Source organism: Rattus norvegicus, chromosome 8, assembly GCF_036323735.1.
Source record: "Rattus norvegicus strain BN/NHsdMcwi chromosome 8, GRCr8, whole genome shotgun sequence".
In the NCBI taxonomy this organism is placed as follows: Eukaryota; Metazoa; Chordata; class Mammalia; order Rodentia; family Muridae; genus Rattus; species Rattus norvegicus.
Genome location: NC_086026.1, coordinates 7,933,351 through 7,953,007, shown reverse-complemented (window position 1 = coordinate 7,953,007; position 19,657 = coordinate 7,933,351). Strand labels below are relative to the sequence as shown.

Genomic DNA, 19,657 nt, shown 5'->3' with positions numbered 1-19,657 from the left:
ATCCAAGAGCACATCAAAACCATCATCTACCACGATCAAGTAGGCTTCATCCCAGGCATGCAGGGATGGTTTAGTATACTGAAAACTATCAACATGATCCACTATATAAACAAATTGGAAGAACAAATCCACATGATCATTTCATTACATGCTGAGAAAGCATTTGACAAAATAAAACACACCTTCATGATAAAAGCACTGGAAAGAATAGGAACTCAAGGCCCATACGTAAACATAGTAAAAGTCAAATACAGCAACCCAGTAGCTAACATTAAACCAAATGTAGAGAAACTTGAAACAATCCCACTAAAATCAGGGACTAGACAAGGCTGCCCACTCTCCCCCTACTTGTTCAATATAGTTCTTGAAGTTCTAGCCAGAGCAATCAGACAACAAAAGGAGAACAAGAGGATACAGATCGGAAAAGAAGAAGTCAAATTATCACTCTTTGCAGATGATATGATAGTATAATTAAGTGATCCCAAAAGTTCCACCAAAGAACTACTAAAGCTGATAAACAAGTTCAGCAAAGTGGCTGGGTGTAAAATTAACTCAAATAAATCAATAGCCTTCCTCTACACAAAAGAGAAACTAGCCGAGAAAGAACTTAGGGAAATGACACGCTTCATAATACTCCCCAATAATATAAATTACCTCGGTGTGATTTTAACCAAGTAAGTAAAAGATCTGCACAATAAGAACTTCAAGCTTCTGAAGAAAGAATTTGAAGAAGACCTCAGAAGATGGAAAGACCTCCCATGCTCATGGATTGGAAGGATGAATATACTAAAAATGGCCATTTTACCAAAAGCGATCTACAGATTAAATGCAATACCCATCAAAAAACCAATCCAATTCTTCAAAGAGTTAAACAGAACAATTTGCAAATTCACCTGGAATAACAAAAAACCCAGGATAGATAAAACTATCCTCAACAATAAAAGGACTTCAGGGGCAATCACTATCCCTGAACTCAAGCAGTATTACAGAGCAATAGTGATAAAAACTGCATGGTATTGGTACAGAGACAGACAGTTAGACGAATGGAAAAGAATTGAAGACCCTGAAATGAACGCACACACCTATGGTCATTTGTTTTTAGACAAAGGAGCCAAAACCATCCAATGCAAAAAAGATAGCATTTTCAGCAAATGGTGCTGGTTCAACTGGAGGTCAACATGTAGAAGAATGCAGATCAATCCATGCTTTTCACCCTGGATAAAGTTTACGTCCAAGTGGATCAAGGACCTCCACATCAAACCAGATACATTCAAAGTAGTAGAAGAAAAAGTGGGGAAGCATCTCGAACACATGGGCACTTGAGAAAATTTCCTGAACAAAACACTAATAGCTTATACTCTAAGATCAAGAATCGACAAATGGGATCTCATAAAACTGCAAAGCTTCTGTAAGGCAAAGGACACTGTGGTTAGGACAAAACGGCAATGAACATATTGGGAAAAGATCTTTACCAATCCTACAACAGATACAGGCCTTATATCCAAAATATACAAAGAACTCAAGAAGTTAGATGGCAGGGAGACAAATAACCCTATTAAAAAATGGGGTCAGAGCTAAACAAAGAATTCACAGCTGAGGAATGCCGAATGGCTGAGAAACACCTAAAGAAATGTTTAACATCTTTAGTCATAAGGGAAATGCAAATTAAAACAACCCTGAGATTTCACCTCACAGCAGTGAGAATGGCTAAGATCAAAAACTCAGGTGACAGCAAATGCTGGCGAGATGCGGGGAAATAGGAACACTCCTCCATTGTTGGTGGGGTTGCAGACTGGTACAACCATTCTGGAAATCAGTCTGGAGGTTCCTCAGAAAATTGGACATTGAACTGCCTGAGGATCCAGCTATACCTCTCTTGGGCATAAACACAAAAGATGCCCCAACATATAAAAAAGACACATGCTCCACTATGTTCATCGCAGCCTTATTTATAATAGCCAGAAGCTGGAAAGAACCCAGATGCCCTTCAACAGAGGAATGGATACAGAAAATGTGGTACATCTACACAATGGAATATTACTCAGCTATGAAAAACAATGACTTTAAGAAATCTGTAGGCAAATGGATGGAACTGGAAAATATCATCCTGAGTGAGCTAACCCAATCACAGAAAGACATCCATGGTATGCACTCATTGATAAGTGGCTATTAGCCCAAATGCTTGAATTACCCTAGATGCCTAGAACAAATGAAACTCAAGACAGATGATCAAATTGTGAATGCTTCACTCCTTCTTTAAAAGGGGAACAAGAATACCCTTGGCAGGGAAGAGAGAAGCAAAGATTAAAACAGAGACTGAAGGAACACCCATTCAGAGCCTGCCCCGCATGTGGCCCATACATATACAGCCACCCAATCAGACAAGATGGATGAAGCAAAGAAGTGCAGACCGACAGGAGCCAGATGTAGATTGCTCCTGAGAGACACAGCCAGAATTCAACAAATACAGAGGCAAATGCCAGCAGCAAAACACTGAACTGAGAATAGGACCCCCATTGAAGGAATCAGAGAAAGAACTGGAAGAGCTTGAAGGGGCTTGGGACCCCATAGGTACAACAATGCCAAGCAACCAGAGCTTCCAGGGACTAAGCCACTACCTAAAGACTATACATCGACTGACCCTGGACTCTGACCTCATAGGTAGCAATAAATATCCTAGTAAGAGCACCAGTGGAAGGGGAAGCCCTGGGTCCTGCTAAGACTGAACCCCCAGTGAACTAGACAATTGGGGGGAGGGCGGCAATGGTGGGAGGGTGGGTAGGGGAACATCCATAAGGAAGGGGGGGAGGGGGACATTTGCCCGGAAACCATGAAAGGGAATAACACTCGAAATGTATATAAGAAATACTCAAGTTAATAAAAAAAAAAAGGATCGACAAATGGGATCTCATAAAACTGCAAAGCTTTTGTAAGGCATAGGACATGGTGTTTAGGACAAAATGGCAAACAACAGATTGGGAAAAGAACTACAACATCCTACAACAGATAGTGGGCTTATATCCAAAATACCCAAAGAACTTAAGAAGTTAGACTGCAGGGAGACAAATAACCCTATTAAAAATGGGGTTCAGAGCTAAACAAAGAATTCACAGCTGAGGAATGCCGAATGGCTGAGAAACACCTAAAGAAATGTTCAACATCCTTAGTCATAAGGGAAATGGAAATCAAAACAACCCTGAGATTTCACCTCACAGCAGTGAGAATGCCTAAGATCAAAAACTCAGGCGACAGCAAATGCTGGCGAGGATGTAGAGAAAGAGGAACACTCCTCCATTGTTGGTGGGATTGGAGACTGGTGCAACCATTCTGGAAATCAGTGTGGAGGTTCCTCAGAAAATTGCACATTGAACTACCAGGACCCAGTTATACCTTTCTTGGGCATTTACCCAAAAGATGTTCCAACATATAACATAGACACATGCTCCACTATGTTCATAGAAGCCTTATTTATAATAGGCAGAATCTGGAAAGAACCCAGATGCCCTTCAACAGAGGAATGGATACAGAAAATGTGGTACATCTACACAATGGAATATTACTCAGCTATCAAAAACAATGACTTTATGAAATTCATAGGCAAATGGATGGAACTGGGAAATATAATCCTGAGTGAGGTAACCCAATCACAGAAAATCACACATGGTATGCACTCATTGATAAGTGGCTATTAGCACAAATTCTTGAATTACCCTAGATGCACAGAACACATGAAACTCAAGTGGGATGGTCAAAATGTGAATGCTTCACTCCTTCTTTAAAAGGGGAACAAGAATACCCTTGGCAGGGAAGAGAGAGGCAAAGATTAAAACAGATGCAGAAGGAACACCTATTCAGAGCCTGCCCCACATGTGGCCCATACATATTCAGCCACCCAATTAGACAAAATGGATGAAGCAAAGAATTGCAGGCCGACAGGAACCGGATGTATATCTCTCCTGAGAGACACAACCAGAATACAACAAATACATAGGTGAAGGCCAGCAGCAAACCACTGAAGTGAGAATGGGATCCCTGTTGAAGGAATCAGAGATAGAACAGGAAGAGCTTGAAGGGGCTCAAGACCCCATATGAACAACAATGCCAACCCACCAGAGCCTCCAGGTACTAAGCCACAACCCAAAGACTATACATGGATTGACCCTGGACTCTAACGTCATAGGTAGCAATGAATAGCGTAGTATGAGCACTAGTGGAAGGGGAAACCCTTGATCCTGCTAAGTCTGAACCCCCAGTGAACGTGATTTTTGGGGGGAGGGCGCTACTGGGGGGGAGGATGGGGAGGGTACACACATATAGAAGGGGAGGGGGATTTGGCCCGGAAATCGGGAAAGGGAATAACATTCGAAATGTAAATAAAAATACTCAAGTTAATAAAGCAAAAACGGGGGAAAAAAGAATTAACACCTCAGTCTAACATGAAATTTTCCATTTTACCCTTAAAATCCATGGTTTTTCTATATGCTACATTGTCTCTTCTTATCTATTGGCAGTCCATTGTCCCTCACTATAAATACCTCTTACCTCTCTCTTGCTCTTTTCTGCTCTTACATTTGTTCCCTTCTCCCTCTTTTCAATTTCTTTGTCCCCCTTTCCCTGTTTTCTGTCTATATTGGGCAAATAAATCTTCATGCTGAACACTTTATTTGAGAACTCTAGTCATGGAGTTTCCATGAATGTACATTTCCTTTTACCTACAGAACTCACCACAAACTTCAGAAGACTTGAACAGCACTAGACATGTGTCAAAGATGAAGGGCAGAAGAAAAAGCAAGGTGCTCATTCAAAGCCTGGCTTCAAGAATTACACAAGATCTGAATTTGTGACCCTGATCAAGAAGTAAGACAATGGTCAGGTCAGGAGGTGTTGCATACAGAGATGACCCTTACGGGGAGGTCCATAATAAGGTGAGGAGAACCAGAGGGCTTTTCTATCTTAAGTCCTGTGAAATGACAGTCTGTATGGAGGAAGATAAAAGGTCTGATGCAGGAAGGCTGATCATACCAACTTGACTAGTAAAATTCTATTCTTTCACTGTTGTAATCTCATCAAGAAATTTGCATGCCCAACTTTCAACCCAAACTTACACCCATGACCAGTGAAGCTAAAGAAATTAAGAAGATTTCACATTCTGGTGCTGTAAAGAAGAAAGTAAGAGAAGAAAAGTGAGGGGCTTGAAGAAAAGGTGGAGGAAAGTGAGACTAGATTGTTCACTGAAGAAGAAATGGAAGAAAGGGGGTGTGGCAATTTGGGAATGAAGAGTACATGGATCGCTGTTGGGGAGTCAGGTCCTAACTCCTACTCTTCACATCTTCAAAGAGAAACACACTGTGTGATAACTACTGTGTCTGCCCACTAACCTCAGCTCCTAACATATGTCAGATTCTGACATTAGTGGAAGCCTACCAGGAGGGAGACGCCTATTCAGAGCCAAAGGAAGCACTTCCTCTTAGCAGTGGGATCCTAGGCTCAGAGAGCAGCCAAAGACAAGACAGAGCTTGAGGCCTGTCATGTCTGGTCAAGCATCTTCAAAGCCCAGGCAGGGAAGGGAAGCAACTGGGGTTCCAGGCCAGGGACTGAGCAGATACCCTGGGAGAAGTAAGTCCATCTGCTTTGTATTGTACAATTTCACTTCGTCTGGCCCTGCACTGCCACAGTCAGTGGTCAGGTACTTTTGGCTTTCTTCTCACAAATGTTTTATTAACATTGAAGTGAAGACTTATGGCTATGATCCTAAAAGAAGTTTATTTTTTTCTTTATTAACTTGATTATCTCTTATTTACATTTCGATTGTTATTCCCTTTCCGGGTTTCTCAGCCATTCGGCATTCCTCAGCTATGAATTCTTTGTTGAGCTCTGAACCACATTTTTTAATTGGGTTATTTGTCTCCCTGTGGACTACCTTCTTGAATTCTTTTTATATTTTGTATATAAGCCCTCTATCTCTTTTAGGATTTTTAAAGATTTTTTTCCCCAATCTGTTGTTTGCTGTATTGTCCTAACCAACGTGTCCTATGCCTTACAGAAGCTTTGCAGTTTTATGAGATCCCATTTGTCGATTCTTGATCTTAGGGCACAAGCCATTGGTGTTTTGTTCAGGAAATTTTCTCAAGTGCCCATGTGTTCGAGATTCTTCCCCACTTTTTCTTCTATTACTTTGAGTGTACTGGTTTGATGTGAAGGTCCTTCATCCATTTGGACTTAAACTTTGTACAGGGTGATAAGCATGGATTGATCTGCATTCTTCTACATGTTGACCTCCAGTTGAACCAGCACCATTTGCTTAAAATGCTATCTTTTTTTGCATTGGCTGGTTTTGGCTCCTTTGTCAAAAATCAAGTGACCATAAGTGTGTGGTTCATTTCTGGGTCTTCAATTCTATTCCACTTGTCTATCTGTCTGTCTCTGTACACACATATAGAAGGTGAGGGGGAGGGGCTAGAGGGAGGGCCCGAAAACCGGAAAGGGATTAACACTGGAAATGTAAATAAGAAATACTCAAGTTAATAATAAAAAAAGACATATTAAAGGTTAAAAAAACGTGGGGTACAGAGCTAAACAAAGAATGTACAGCTGAGGAATATCAAATGGTTGAGAAGCACCTAAAGAAATGTTCAACATCTTTAGTCATCAGGGAAATGCAAATCAAAACAACTCACACCAGTCAGAATGGTTAAGATGAGAAATTCAGGAGATAGTAGATGCTGGCAAGGATGTGGAGAAAGAGGAACACTCCTACATTGTTGGTGGGATTCCAAACTGATGCACCATTCTGGAAATCAGTCTGGTGGTTCCTTAGATAATTGGACCTTGCACTTCCTGCGGACCCAGCTATACCTCTACTGGGCATATACCCAAAAGATGCTCCAACATCCAAAAAAGACACATGCTCCACTATGTTCATAGCAGCCATATTTATAATAGCCAGATGCTAGAAAGAACACAGATGCCCTTCAACAGAGGAATGGATGCAGAAATATGGTACATCTACACAATGGAGCATGATTCAGCTATCTAAAAGAATGACTGCATGAAATTCATAGGCAAATGAATGGAACTAGAAAAAAATCATTCTGAGTCAGGTAACCCAATCACAGAAAAACACACACAGTATGCCCTCATTGATAAGTGGATATTAGCCCAAATTTTCAAATTACCCAAGATGCACAGACCAAATGAAACTCAAGAAAGATGACCAAAATGTGGATGCTTTACTCCTTCTTTAAAAAGCGAACAAAAATACCCATAAGAGGAGATAAGGAGGCAAAGTTTAAAACAGAGACTTAAGGAACAGCCATTCTGAGCCTGCCCCACATGTGGCTCATACATATACAGCACCCAAAACTAGATAAGATGAATGAAACTGAGGCATGCAGGTTGACAGAAACCAGATATAGATCTCTCTTGGGAGACACAGCCAGAATATATCAAATACAGAGGCGAATGCCAGAAGCAAAGCAGTGAACTGAGAATAGGGTCCCTGTTTGAGGAGTTAGAGAAAGGACTGAAAGAGCTGAAGGGGCTTGCAACCCCATAAGAGCAACAATGCCAACCAACCAGAGCTTCCAGGAAATAAACGATTAACCAAAGAGTATAAATAGACTGACCGTGGGCTCCAAATTCATAAGTAGCAATAAATATACTTGTAGGGGCACCAGTAGAAGGGGAAGCCCTTGGTCCTGCCAAGACTGCACCCCCAGTGAACAGGATTATTATTCCACAGTGAGGTGGAATGAGGGTGGACATGGAGAGGAACACCCATATAGAAGGGAAGGCATGAGGTTAGGGAGCTGATGGACTGGAAACCTGGAACGGTAATAACATTTGAAATGTAAATAAGAAATACCCAATTTAAAATAAAAATGGGAAATTTTTTTTAAAAGTTATCAAGGAAATCACCCATTTCATTCACTATCACAATTTTGTGGAGCACAGTCTTTTGACTTAAAATTTAATTCTTTGAATTTCCTGACTATTCATTCTTATGAACCCTTTTTTATTTCTTATTTTCTTATTTTGAATATGGTCTGTTTTGCTTTTTGTGAGTATGGCTAAGACTTTTTCTATCTTGTTGAGTTTTCTCAAAAAATGTCTGTTCGTTTCATTGATTCTTTGAATTGTTCTTTGTTTCTAATCTATTCATTTCAGCCCTGAGTTTGATTATTTCCAGCCAGCAAGTCCTCTTGTGTGTGTTTGCTTGTGTTTGCTCTAGAGATTCCAGGTATGCGTTAAGTTGCAACTATGAGATCTCTCCAGTTTCTTTAGAAAGGCATTTAATACTATGAATTTTCCTTTTAGCACTGCTTTCATTGTATTGCATAAGTTTGGTTATGTTGTACCTTCATTTTCAATGAATTCTACAAAGTCTTTAATTTCTTCTTTGACTTAATAATCATTGAGCAGAGTTATTCAGTTTCTGTGAAACTGTAGGATATCTGTTGTTTCTATTGTTGATACTCAACTTTAATCCATGTTGATCTGATAAGATATAAGGGGTTATTTTAATACTCTTGTATCTTTTGAGGCTTTCTTTGTAAAGGAGTATATTGTCAATTTTGGAGAAGCTTCTCTGAAATACTGAGAAAATGGTATATTCATTTGTGTTTGGTGAAATATTTCTGTAGGTATCTATTAGGTCCATTTGGTTCAAGTCTGTCAGATTTACTATTTCTTTGTTTATTTTCTATTTTAATGGTTTGTACATTGGTAGGAGTCAGGGGTTTAAATATCACTGTGGTTCAATGTGTGATTTAAACTTTAGCAACGTTTATTTTATGAATGAAGGTACTCTTGCATTTTGGGCATAGATGTTCAGAATTGAGATGTCATTTTGATGGATTTTTTCTTTGGTATCTTCTTTGATGAATATGAGCTATCCTTTCCAACCCTTTTGATTACTTTTGGTTCAAAGTCTATTTTATTAAATATTAGAATGACTAATCCATTTTGTTTCTTGAATTCATTTGCTTGGAAAACCTTTTTCTAGCCCTCTAATGTGAGGTAATATCTATGTTGCTAAGGTTTGTTTCTAACATGTAGCTGATCATTGATTTATGCATGCACTCTGTTAGTCTGTGTCTTTTTATTAGGGAATTAAAACTGTTGATGTTGAGAGATATTAATGGCCCATGATATTTAATTGTTGTTATTTTGATGTTGGTCATGGTTGTGTGTGTGTGTCTGTGTGTGTGTGTGACTTTCTTTTGAGTTTTGGTGGTGTGAAGTAACTCTGGACATAGGAATTGAGGAGTAATCTGGGACAGGATAATTCTGGTTTCAGCCTATGCCTGGAGCTGACGCTGTCTCACAACTCACTCTATGCAGATCCATTGGGGGAGAGAACAAGAGTCTCAGAAGTGTGGACAATCCTGAGAGCACATGGAAGTCCACTACTTATGCTCACATTCCTGGGCCAAGAGGAATCTGCCTGGAGCCCTCTGGACAGAGGAACCTAGGAGCAGACTGGGAAAGTATCCTTCTGCTTTCCACTTGTACCCAAAGCTTACTCAGTCCACAGCTATCTGTATACAGATTCCACTGGGAGAAGGCCGGTATACAGGAGTACAGACACACAGGCTTATAGGAGGGTCAAGCTACTGTCAGAGACAGCAACACCAGCTAACACCAGAGATAATCAGATGGTGAGGGGCAAGCATAGGATCCTAAGCAACAGAAACCAGGACTAATATGCACAGGAGGAGGAGAAGGCTGGAAATGATCAAATGCAGAGCTGAAATAAACCCAGTAGAAATAAAATGAACTACACAAAGAATCAACAAAACCAGGAGCTGCTTCTTTGAGAAAATCAACAAGATAGATAAACCTTAGCCAGAATATGAAGAGGGCACAAAGAGTGTATCCAAATTATCAAAATAAGAAAAGAAAAGGGAGCTATAACAACAGAATCTGAAGAAATTAAAAAATTCAGGAGATCCTCTACAAAAGGTTTAATAAATAAAACTGTAAAATGTAGACGAAATGGACAATTTTTGAGACAGATAACAGGTATCAAAGATATATCAGGGTTACATAGACAATCTAAACATTCCAATATATTTTAACGAAATGGAAGCAGTTATTTAAAATCTCACAAACAAAACAACAACAACAAAACAAAACAAAACAAAACAAAAATAACCCAGGACCAGATGGGTTCAGTGAAAAATTCTATCAGACCTTCGTAGAAGACATAGTAGTAATACTGCCCAAAGTATTCCACAAAATAGAAACAGCAGGAACACTATCCAATTCTTTCTATGAAACCTCAATTACACTTATACCTAAACCACAAAAAGACCCAGCAAAAAAGAAAACTTCAAACCAATTTCCCTTATGAATATTGTCAAAAAATTCTCTATAAACTTGTTGCAAAGCAAATCCAAGAACACATCAAAGCAATCATCCATCATAATCAAGTAGTCATAATCCCAGGGATGCAGTGATGGTTAAATGAATGGAAATCCATCAATGTAATCTAGTATGGAAACAAACTCAAATTAAAAAAAACCACATGATTGTCTCACTAGATACTGAGAAAGCATTGACAAAATTCAACACCCCTCATGTTAAAGTCTTGGAAAGGTCAGGAAGTCAGTGCCCATACTTAAAAATAGTAAAGGCCATATACAGCAAAACAGCAGCTAACATCAAACTGAATGCAGAGAAACTTGAAGCAATTTCACTAAAATCAGTGACTAGACAAGGCTGCCCACTCTCTCTCTACTTATTGAATATAGTACTTGAATTCCTAGCCAGAGCAATCAGACAATGAAAGGAGGTCAAAGGGATACAAATTGAAAGTAGGAAGTCAAAATACTACTATTTGCATATGATATGATAGTATAGTTACCTGACCCCTAAAGTACCACCAGAGAACTCCTACCCTGAAAAACTGCTTCAGCAAAGTGGCTGGATATAAAATTAACTCAAGCAAATCAGTAGCTTTCCTTTACTCAAAGGATAAACAGGCCAAAAAAGAAATTAAGGAAATGACACCCTTTACAATAATCACAAATAATGTAAAATACCTCAGTGTGACTCTAACCAAGCAAGTGAAAGATGTGTATGGCAAGAACTTGAAGTTTCTTTTTTTCTGAAAAAAACTGAAGGAGATTTCAGAAGATAGAAATATCTCCAATGCTCATGGATTAACAGGATTTATATAGTAAAAATGGCCAAAATAATCTACAGATTGAATGAAATCCCTATCAATATTTCAACAAAATTCTTCATAGAGTTAGAAAGAGCAATTTGCCAATTCATACGGCATAACAAAAAACCCAGCAAAGTTAAAACTATTCTCAAAAATAAACAAAATTCTGGAGAAATCACCATCCCTAACGTCAAGCTGTATTACAGAGCAATCATGATAAAAACTGTTTGGTAGTGGTACAGAGACAGGCAGGTAGGTCAATGGCATAGAATTAAAGACCCAGAAATTATCCACACATCTGTGGTCACTTGCTCTTTGACAAAGGAGCTAAAACCATGCCGTGGAAAAAAGATAGCGTTTTCAACAAATGATGCTGGTTCAACTGGAGTTCAGCACCTAGAAGAATGCAAATCAATCCATTCTTTTTGCACTGTACAAAACTCACATCCAAGTGGATAAAGGACCTCACATAAAATGAAATACAATCAAACTAATAGATGAAAATGTGGGTAAAAGCCATGTGAATATAAGGGCACTGGGGAAAATTTCCTGGTCAATAATCAACAAATGGGTCCTCCTAAAACTGCAAAGCTCTGTAAAACGAAGGATATTGTCAGTAGAACATAATGGCCATCTTCAGATTGGGAAAAGATCGTTACCAATCCTACATCTGATATAGGGCTGTTGTCCAATATATACAAAGAACTCAAAAATCTAGACTCAAGGGAGCCAAATAACCCTATTAAAAATGGGTGCAGATCTAAACAAAAAATTCTTAGCCAAGGAAAATCAAATGGCTAAGAAGTACCTAAAGAAATGTTCACCATCCTTAGTCATCAGGGAAATACAAATCAAAACAACTCAGATTCTCTCACACAACAATCAGAATGGCTAAGATGTAAATCTCAGGTGACAACAGATGCTGGTGAGGATGTGGAGAAAGAGGAACACTCCTCCATCGTTGGTGGGATTGCAAGATGGTACAAACACTGTTGGCTACTCAGAAAATTGGACATAGCACTACCTGAGGACTCAGCTATACCACTCCTGAGTATAGTGCTCCAACATAGTAAATGAGTCGTCATAGAAAGAATTGGGTAGTGTTACTTCTGTTTCTATTTTATGGGATAGTTTGAGATTTATTGGTACTAAGTCTTCTTTGAATGTCTGATAGAATTCTGCACTAAAACCATTATGTTCTATGCTTTTTCTTTGGGGGGGGGCGCGTTGGATACTTCTTATGACTTCTTCTTTTTCTTTAGGAGTTAAGGGACTGTTCAGATTGTTTTAATGTTCCTGATTTAACTTTAGTAATTGGTATCTCTAGAAAATCTTCCTTTTCATCTAGATTTTTCTGTTTTTTGAGTATAGTTTTTTTGTCATAGGTTTTGATGATTTTTTAAATTTCTTCAGTTTCTTTTGTTAATTCTCCCTTTTCCTTTCTGAATTTGCTAATCTGGATAATGCCTCTGTGCTCTCTGGTTAGTCTGGATAAGTGTTTATCTATCTTGTTGATTTTCTCTGAAAAGTAGCTTAGTTTTGTTGAATAATTGTATAGCTCTCTTTGTCTCTTCTTGGTTTATTACTGCTCTGAATTTCATTATTTCCTGCCATTTATTCTTCTTGTTTATATTTTATCCTTTTTATTCTTCAGCTTTTAGATATATGGTTTAAACTGCTAGAGTAGGCTGACTCCAATTACTTTATGAAGGCACTCAAGGCTATGAGATATCCTCTTGGCACTGTATTTTTGTGTCCCATAATTGTGGGTATGCTGTGCCTTTGTTTTTGTTAAGTTCTAAAAAGTCTTTTATTTTTTTCTTTACTTCTTTCCTGACCAAGTTATTATTGAGTAATGAGTCATTCAGTTTCCATGAATATGTGGGATTTTTGTTCTTTTAGTCATTATTAAAGACCAGCCTTATCCCATGGTGATCTAATAGGATACATGGGATAATTTAAATCTCTTTCTATCTGTGGAGACCTATTTTGTGACCAATTATATGGTCAATTTTTGAGAAGGTATTTTGAGATGCTGAGAAGACTTATTTCTTTATTTTAGGATCAAAATTTCTGCAGATATCTGTTAAATCCATTTGCTTAAAAACTTCTCTTAGTTTCACTGATTCTCAATTTAGTATCTCTTTCCATGATCTATTGGTAAGAGTGGGTGTTGAAGTCTCCTACTATGAGACATACTTCAATGTGTTCTTTGGGATTTGGTATCATTTCTTTTACAAATGTTGTTTTTCTTGCATTTTTGAGATGGATGTGCATAATTGAGAGTTCAACTTTGTGGATTTTTTCTTTGATCAGTATGTACTGTCCTTCCTTATTTTTTACTACCTTTTGCTTGAAAATCTATTTTATTGAATATTAGAATGGCTACATGACCTGGTTCTTCGGATCATTAACTTGGACATTTTTTTACCAGGCTTTTACTTTGAGGTCATTTCTGTCTTTGTCACTAAGGTGTTTTTCCTATACATAGTATTATGCTGGGTCCTATTTTTGTATCTATTATGCTATTCTATGTCTTTTTATTCTGGAATACAGTCCAGTGATGTTGAGAGACATTAAAGACCATTGATTGTACTGTTATTTTTGTTGTTAGATGTGGAATTATGTTTGTGTGCTTCTCTTCTTTTGGGTTTGTTGTAAGAAGATTTTTTTATTTTGTCTTGGGTGTATGGGGGTGGTATTCCTCTTCTATTATCCTCACTGGGGCTGGTGTATTGGAAAGATATTACTTAAAACTTGTTTTGACATGGAATTTTTTTTTTTGGTTTCTTCATCTATAGTTAATTTTAAGTTTTTCTGGGTACTGTTGCTTAGGCTGGCATTAGTGTTCGCTGATGGTCTGTATGACATCTATCCAAGAGCCTCTGACATTTAGAGTCTCTGTTGAGAAGCTATTTTGATAGGTTTGCCTTTATATGTTACTTGACCTTTTTCCCTTACAGCTTTTAATATTCTTTCTTTGTTCTGTGCATTTGGTGTTTTCATTATTATGTGACTGGAGGAATTTCTTTTCTGGTCCAATCTCTTTGAAATTTTGTAGGATTGTTGTAGGTTTATGGACATCCCTTTTTTTAATATTGGGAAGTTTTCTGTAACTTAATTGAAGTTGTTTTCTGTCCTTTTGAATGGAAAATCTTTACTTTCTTCTATTCCTCTTATTCTGAAGTTTGGTCGTTTCATTTTGTCCTGAATTTCCTGGATGTTTTGGGTTAGGAACTATTTAAACTGTGTATTTTCTTTGATTGTTGTCTTAATGTATTCTATGTTATCTTCTACACCTGAGATTCTCTTTTCTATCTCTTATATTCTCTTGGTTATGCCCTCATCTATGACTCCTCATCTCTTTCCTAGTATATCTATCTCCTGGGTTGTCTTTCTTTGTGATTTTTTTATCATTTCTATTTCCATTTTTAGATCCTGGACAGTTTTGTTCAATTCCTTTACCTGACTGATAACTTTTCTTTTAATTTTTTAAGGGATTTATGTGCACCTTCTAAGGGCTTCTACTTGTTTACCTTTGTTCTTGTATATGTCGTTAAGGGAGTTATTTATGTCCTCCTCAAGTCCCCCTATAATCTTCATAAAATGGGATTCAGATCAAAGTCCTGCTTTTCATGCATGTTGGGTATCCATCCATGTTAAGAGAGTCAGGTTCTAATGTTTCCAAATGGTGCTGGTTTCAGTTGCTTATTTTCTTTGATTTGCCTCTAACCATCAGGTTATCTCTGGTGCTAATGGGCCTTGTTGTCTCTGACTGGAGCTTGTCCCTTCTGTAAGCCTGGTTAAGGTGAGCCTCCTTGGGTCAGTTTGTCTTTTGGTGTGGGAGGCATGTTTGAAGAGTCTTCTCTGGGAGTCTGGAGGTGTCAGAACTCCTGCTGGGGGGTGTCAAGCTATCTCTCAATATGGGCAGAGTGGGCTGTGCTAAGGTCAACTCTGCTCCTTAGTGAACCAAAAGAAGAAAGTCTGTTTCTCTGGTAGGGTGGGAGGTTCTGTTTCTCTGGGACAGGGATCACAGTGATTTTGAGGGTGTCAGAACTCCTTTGCCTGAAGTGTCTTTGGATGTGAGTGAGGTGTGGAGGGCTGGATATTTGTCTTACTACCTGGAGTTTCCTGTACTTTTTTCCTCCATAAAGTTTAGTTTAGAACACTGCAGTCCAAGCTGATTCTTTTACATAAAGGAAGGGGCTGAATATAGAAAAAAAAAACACTGAGGATTCTGTGCCTCTGATTTGATACTTATGCTATGTTTTGTTTATTATGCTGCAGTGTGGAGCTAAGCTGCAGCTGGCAGCATGTGCACTGATGCCGCATGGCCCTCAGTGCAAGCAGGCAGAAGAGTGGGGTCTAGCAGTCCCATGTCCTGTTTAAATGTTGGCATATGGGAGAGTGATCACAGGAAGGCTAGCTCTAGGTTGAGATGACCAAGGCAGACTGCTGTGCCTGTGAGAAGGTATTGGAAATGTTGCTGCAAGTTGTCAGCTGTTCATCCTTAGCTCTGAAGGCAACTTCTCAGGAAGCCATGCCCCAATGTCTTAGTATTTCTCTTTGGTTCAGCTAATCCATGACTGTATTTTGCCATGGCTTCTGCCTTAAATCCCAGCTCTGGGCTGGGGTCCACCATCCAGTCTCTGTGATTTTCTTTGTGCAGCATTGAATAAAGCTAGCAGGCTGTGTTTATAAATATGTAATAATAAAGAATATGTCATAACATTAAGAAAAATTGAGGTCATGTAATAATTTGTAGGAGCATAAGAATTTAATGCAAATTAAATAAATGTGTAAAGTTTTTTAAAATAATAAACGTAAAAAGTTAGTCATGTACACATCAAGCCATCATATTTTCATTTCCTGCTTATGCGAATCTTCAACCTTTCAACTTTGTTAAAAACTAGGTCACCCAAGGTGGATTCTTCATTCTTATCCATTATTTAAGCCCTATAACTAAAAAAAGTCATTTAGAAATTGTGAGGGTAAAAATATAAGTGACACCCATAAATTACTTTTTATTATTAAAGCTTTTCTGGTTATCGTAAAGTTAATAGGCCTGTTTTTAACATGTGTTATTCTTGATTAAGTCTAAAAGTTTTTAAAAAAAAACCTAAATCCAAACCACTTCCCATTTCTTAGATGTCTAAAACAATAGAATGAGCACAGAAAAGAATGACAGTGTCAAATACTGGCATAGACATGCAGCAGATACTTTGAGAATGCCCTGCTATGCAGAGATCCTGGCAGTGTCCTGTGAAACTAACCACTTACTTATAATTGGGCCTTATAGTGGTTTATATGAGAATGGACCTTATGTGCCTAATTATTTGAAGGATTTGGTCCACAGTTACTATAAGTCTTTGGGAAAGACCTTGGAGATATGGCTTATTAAAATAAGTGTAGCACAGCTGGTGGAGAAATGTTATTAGGCATGGGTTTCAGGTTTCAGAATCACTGGGCCAGGTCCAGTATCACTTACTTTCTGCACATATCTTGTAGATCATATGTAAACAGTCAGCCTCTGGCCTGAGGACCTTGCCTGCCTGCCTGATGCCATTCTCTCCACCACAATTATCATGGACTAGCTACCTTTGAAACTGCAAACAAACCCCCAATTCAATATTTACAACTATCTAGTCACAACAATAAAACAGGTTCAGAATTAATTCAGGGATAGCTATGCCAAGTAAGTGTTTTCTGCAGATGGCCCACCATTTTGTATGGCTTTATTATGAGCAGCAGGGTCCTCAGAGACTTTATCCCAAGAGTGGTTCTAGCGACTGATATGATTTTCCTGCTATTATTATATAGCCTAATGATTCCTGGGCATCAGCCCACCACATTGGGGAAAATTCCTGCAGATTAACAGGGAAATATACTTTCATGTAGTAATGCTATTTAGATGAATTGACGATTTTCTAATTTTTGATAATGATTTTCTAGAACTCCTAAATTGATACACATAACCTCAAGCCCTCTATAAAATAAAAGCTGCAAATAGAACTTTGTTATCCTTCAAGTGTCATTGGGCAATAGCATTTGAAAAAGAAACAATATTGAAACATATTTACAATCAAGGAAATCATTCATACTAGGTTAGGAATGTTGTCACTATCTGGTAACTAAACATCATAGACCAGGAATGAGCAATTTATTGGAAGTACAAGGACAGAAAATAAATGACGAACTAGTTTATCTGTATAAGACTTCAAAATAATAAGATTTAAAATAGATGATTTGTCTCCTGACAAAACTGTACTAACTTCTGAGGTAAAAATTATTGCTTTAAACATATACTGAATTTATGGACCTAGAAATAGATAACAAATAGTTAATCAGGTACTAATCTTAATGGAAAAGGATGTAAACAGTTTTGCTGTCACTTCTTAAGCATTATTGATATATGACATGAACTTATGGAATGCAAAAATGGTTACAAAAACAATGTTATCAATTATCATGAGAAGGTATAAAAGTTGAGAACAAAAATAAAGTGGCAGTATAGTAATTTTTTGCTTCATTCAGTATCTGTGTGTCTATGCGAACATGACTTTCTCTTCTCTACTCTTCCTTCTCTTCTCTTCTCTTCTCTTCTCTTCTTTCCTTCTCTCTTCTCTTCTCTTCTCTTGTCTTCTCTTCTCCTCTCCTCTCCTCTCCTCTCCTTTCCTTTCCTCTCCTCTATTTATCATCTCTTCCCTGTGACTCATGAAGAATTAGGGAACTCTGATCCTCTTCTTTGGCCAGAAAGAGATCCTGAGTCAAAGAAAAAAGGCCCTGTTCCTATGGGCAGGAGATAATTTCCAGAAGCCATCAGTTTCAGCTGGTGAATGTCTAGATAGTTAAATCACCAAAGCCATCAGCTTTAACCATGGTACCAACACCATTCCCCCCTTAAACTTCACAGGGAACATCAATTTCAGGACAAGATTCCAGCATAACCATAACAAAAACAACCATACAGTGATCTGTTTCCAAAGAACCCAGATGTCTTTCAATGGAGGAATGTATGCAGAAATTGTGGTACAACTACACGAAGGAGTACTACTCACCTATTAAAAACATGACTTCATGAAATTCATAGGCAAATGAATAGAATTAGAAAATATCCTGAGTGAGGTAACCCAACATACACCTGGGATACATTCACTTATATATGGGTATTAGCACAAACGTTTGGATTACCCAAGATACAATCCACTGACAACATGAAATTCAAGAAGAAGAATGAACAAAGTGCAGATGCTTTAGTACTTTTTATTTGGGGGAACAAAAATATTCATAGGAGGAGATACAGAGGAAAAGTTTGGAGTAGCAACTGATAGAAAGACCATCCAGAGATGCCATAACTGAGGAGTCATCCCAAAAACTTACAGTCACCAAACCCAGATAATGTTGTTCATGCCAAGAAGTTCGTGCTAACAGGAACCTGATATAGCTGTCTCATGAGGGGCTCTACCAGAGCATGTCAAATACATAGGCGAAAGCGCACAGCAAACCATTTAACTGAGAACAGGGTCCCCATTGGATGAGTTAGAGAAAAGATTGAAGTAACTGAAGGGGTTTGCAACTCAACAAGAACAATAACAACCAACCAGAGTTCCTAGGGACTAAACCACTATCCAAAGAGTACAATGGATAGATGAAGCGCCCACCTCGACCAGCAAGGAAGACGCAACACCGTTGTATTCTTCTCAACAGCCTTTATTGCAGGAACACCTCTTTCTTGATACGGGGGACCCCAGGAAACAAAGGCACTTGCCTTAAATACAAGACAGGCTGTGGCTGTAAACTTGTCCTCTGGTGATTGGTGGAGTATGAAATACCTTATTAGCATGAATATCACTCCAGTCTGATAACTGCCAGAGAAATGCTAACACATGCGCATTGAAGGTGTTTATCACCAACGACCACCGGATGTCGGAGCCATCTTTAGCCGCTTCCTACAGATAGACCCATGGCTCCAGCTGCATAAGTAGCAGAAATGCCTTTTGGGGCACCAAAGCAATGCAAAGCCCTTGTTCCTGCCAAGGCTATACACACCCCCCACCCAGTGTAGGAGAATGTCAGGGCAGGAAGGTGGGTAGTGGTAGGTGGTTGGGTTGGGGATTAAATTTGTAATGTAAATAAAAATATCCAAAACAGCAATTAGAAACATTGAATCTGTAGATTGCCTGTGTTATTTATGCCAATCAATGGGCATGGGGAATATTTCCATTTTCTAAGATCTTCTCTGATCTTTTTCTTGAGAGATTTGAAGTTCATATTAGAAAGATATTTTACCTATTTGATTAGAGTTACCCCAAGAGATTTTATATTATCTGTGGCTATTGTGAAGGGAGCTGTTTCCCTAATTTCTTTCTCAGCCTGATTTCATTTGTATGATTTATTTGAGTTAGTTTTACATTTGACCACTTTGTTGAATTTGTTTATTTATGATAGAATTTTTGGGGTCATATATATAATTATCTTGTCATCTGC

The 19,657-nt window shown here is 38.3% G+C and overlaps 1 protein-coding gene across 2 annotated transcripts in view; it reads right to left on the bottom strand.

Moving 5' to 3' along the window:
- Nucleotides 1-19,657, bottom strand: part of Patel14l3 (prostate and testis expressed 14-like 3) — an 89,599-nt gene that overhangs the window by 17,268 nt on the left and 52,674 nt on the right. The gene's annotated exons all lie outside the window — the stretch shown is intronic.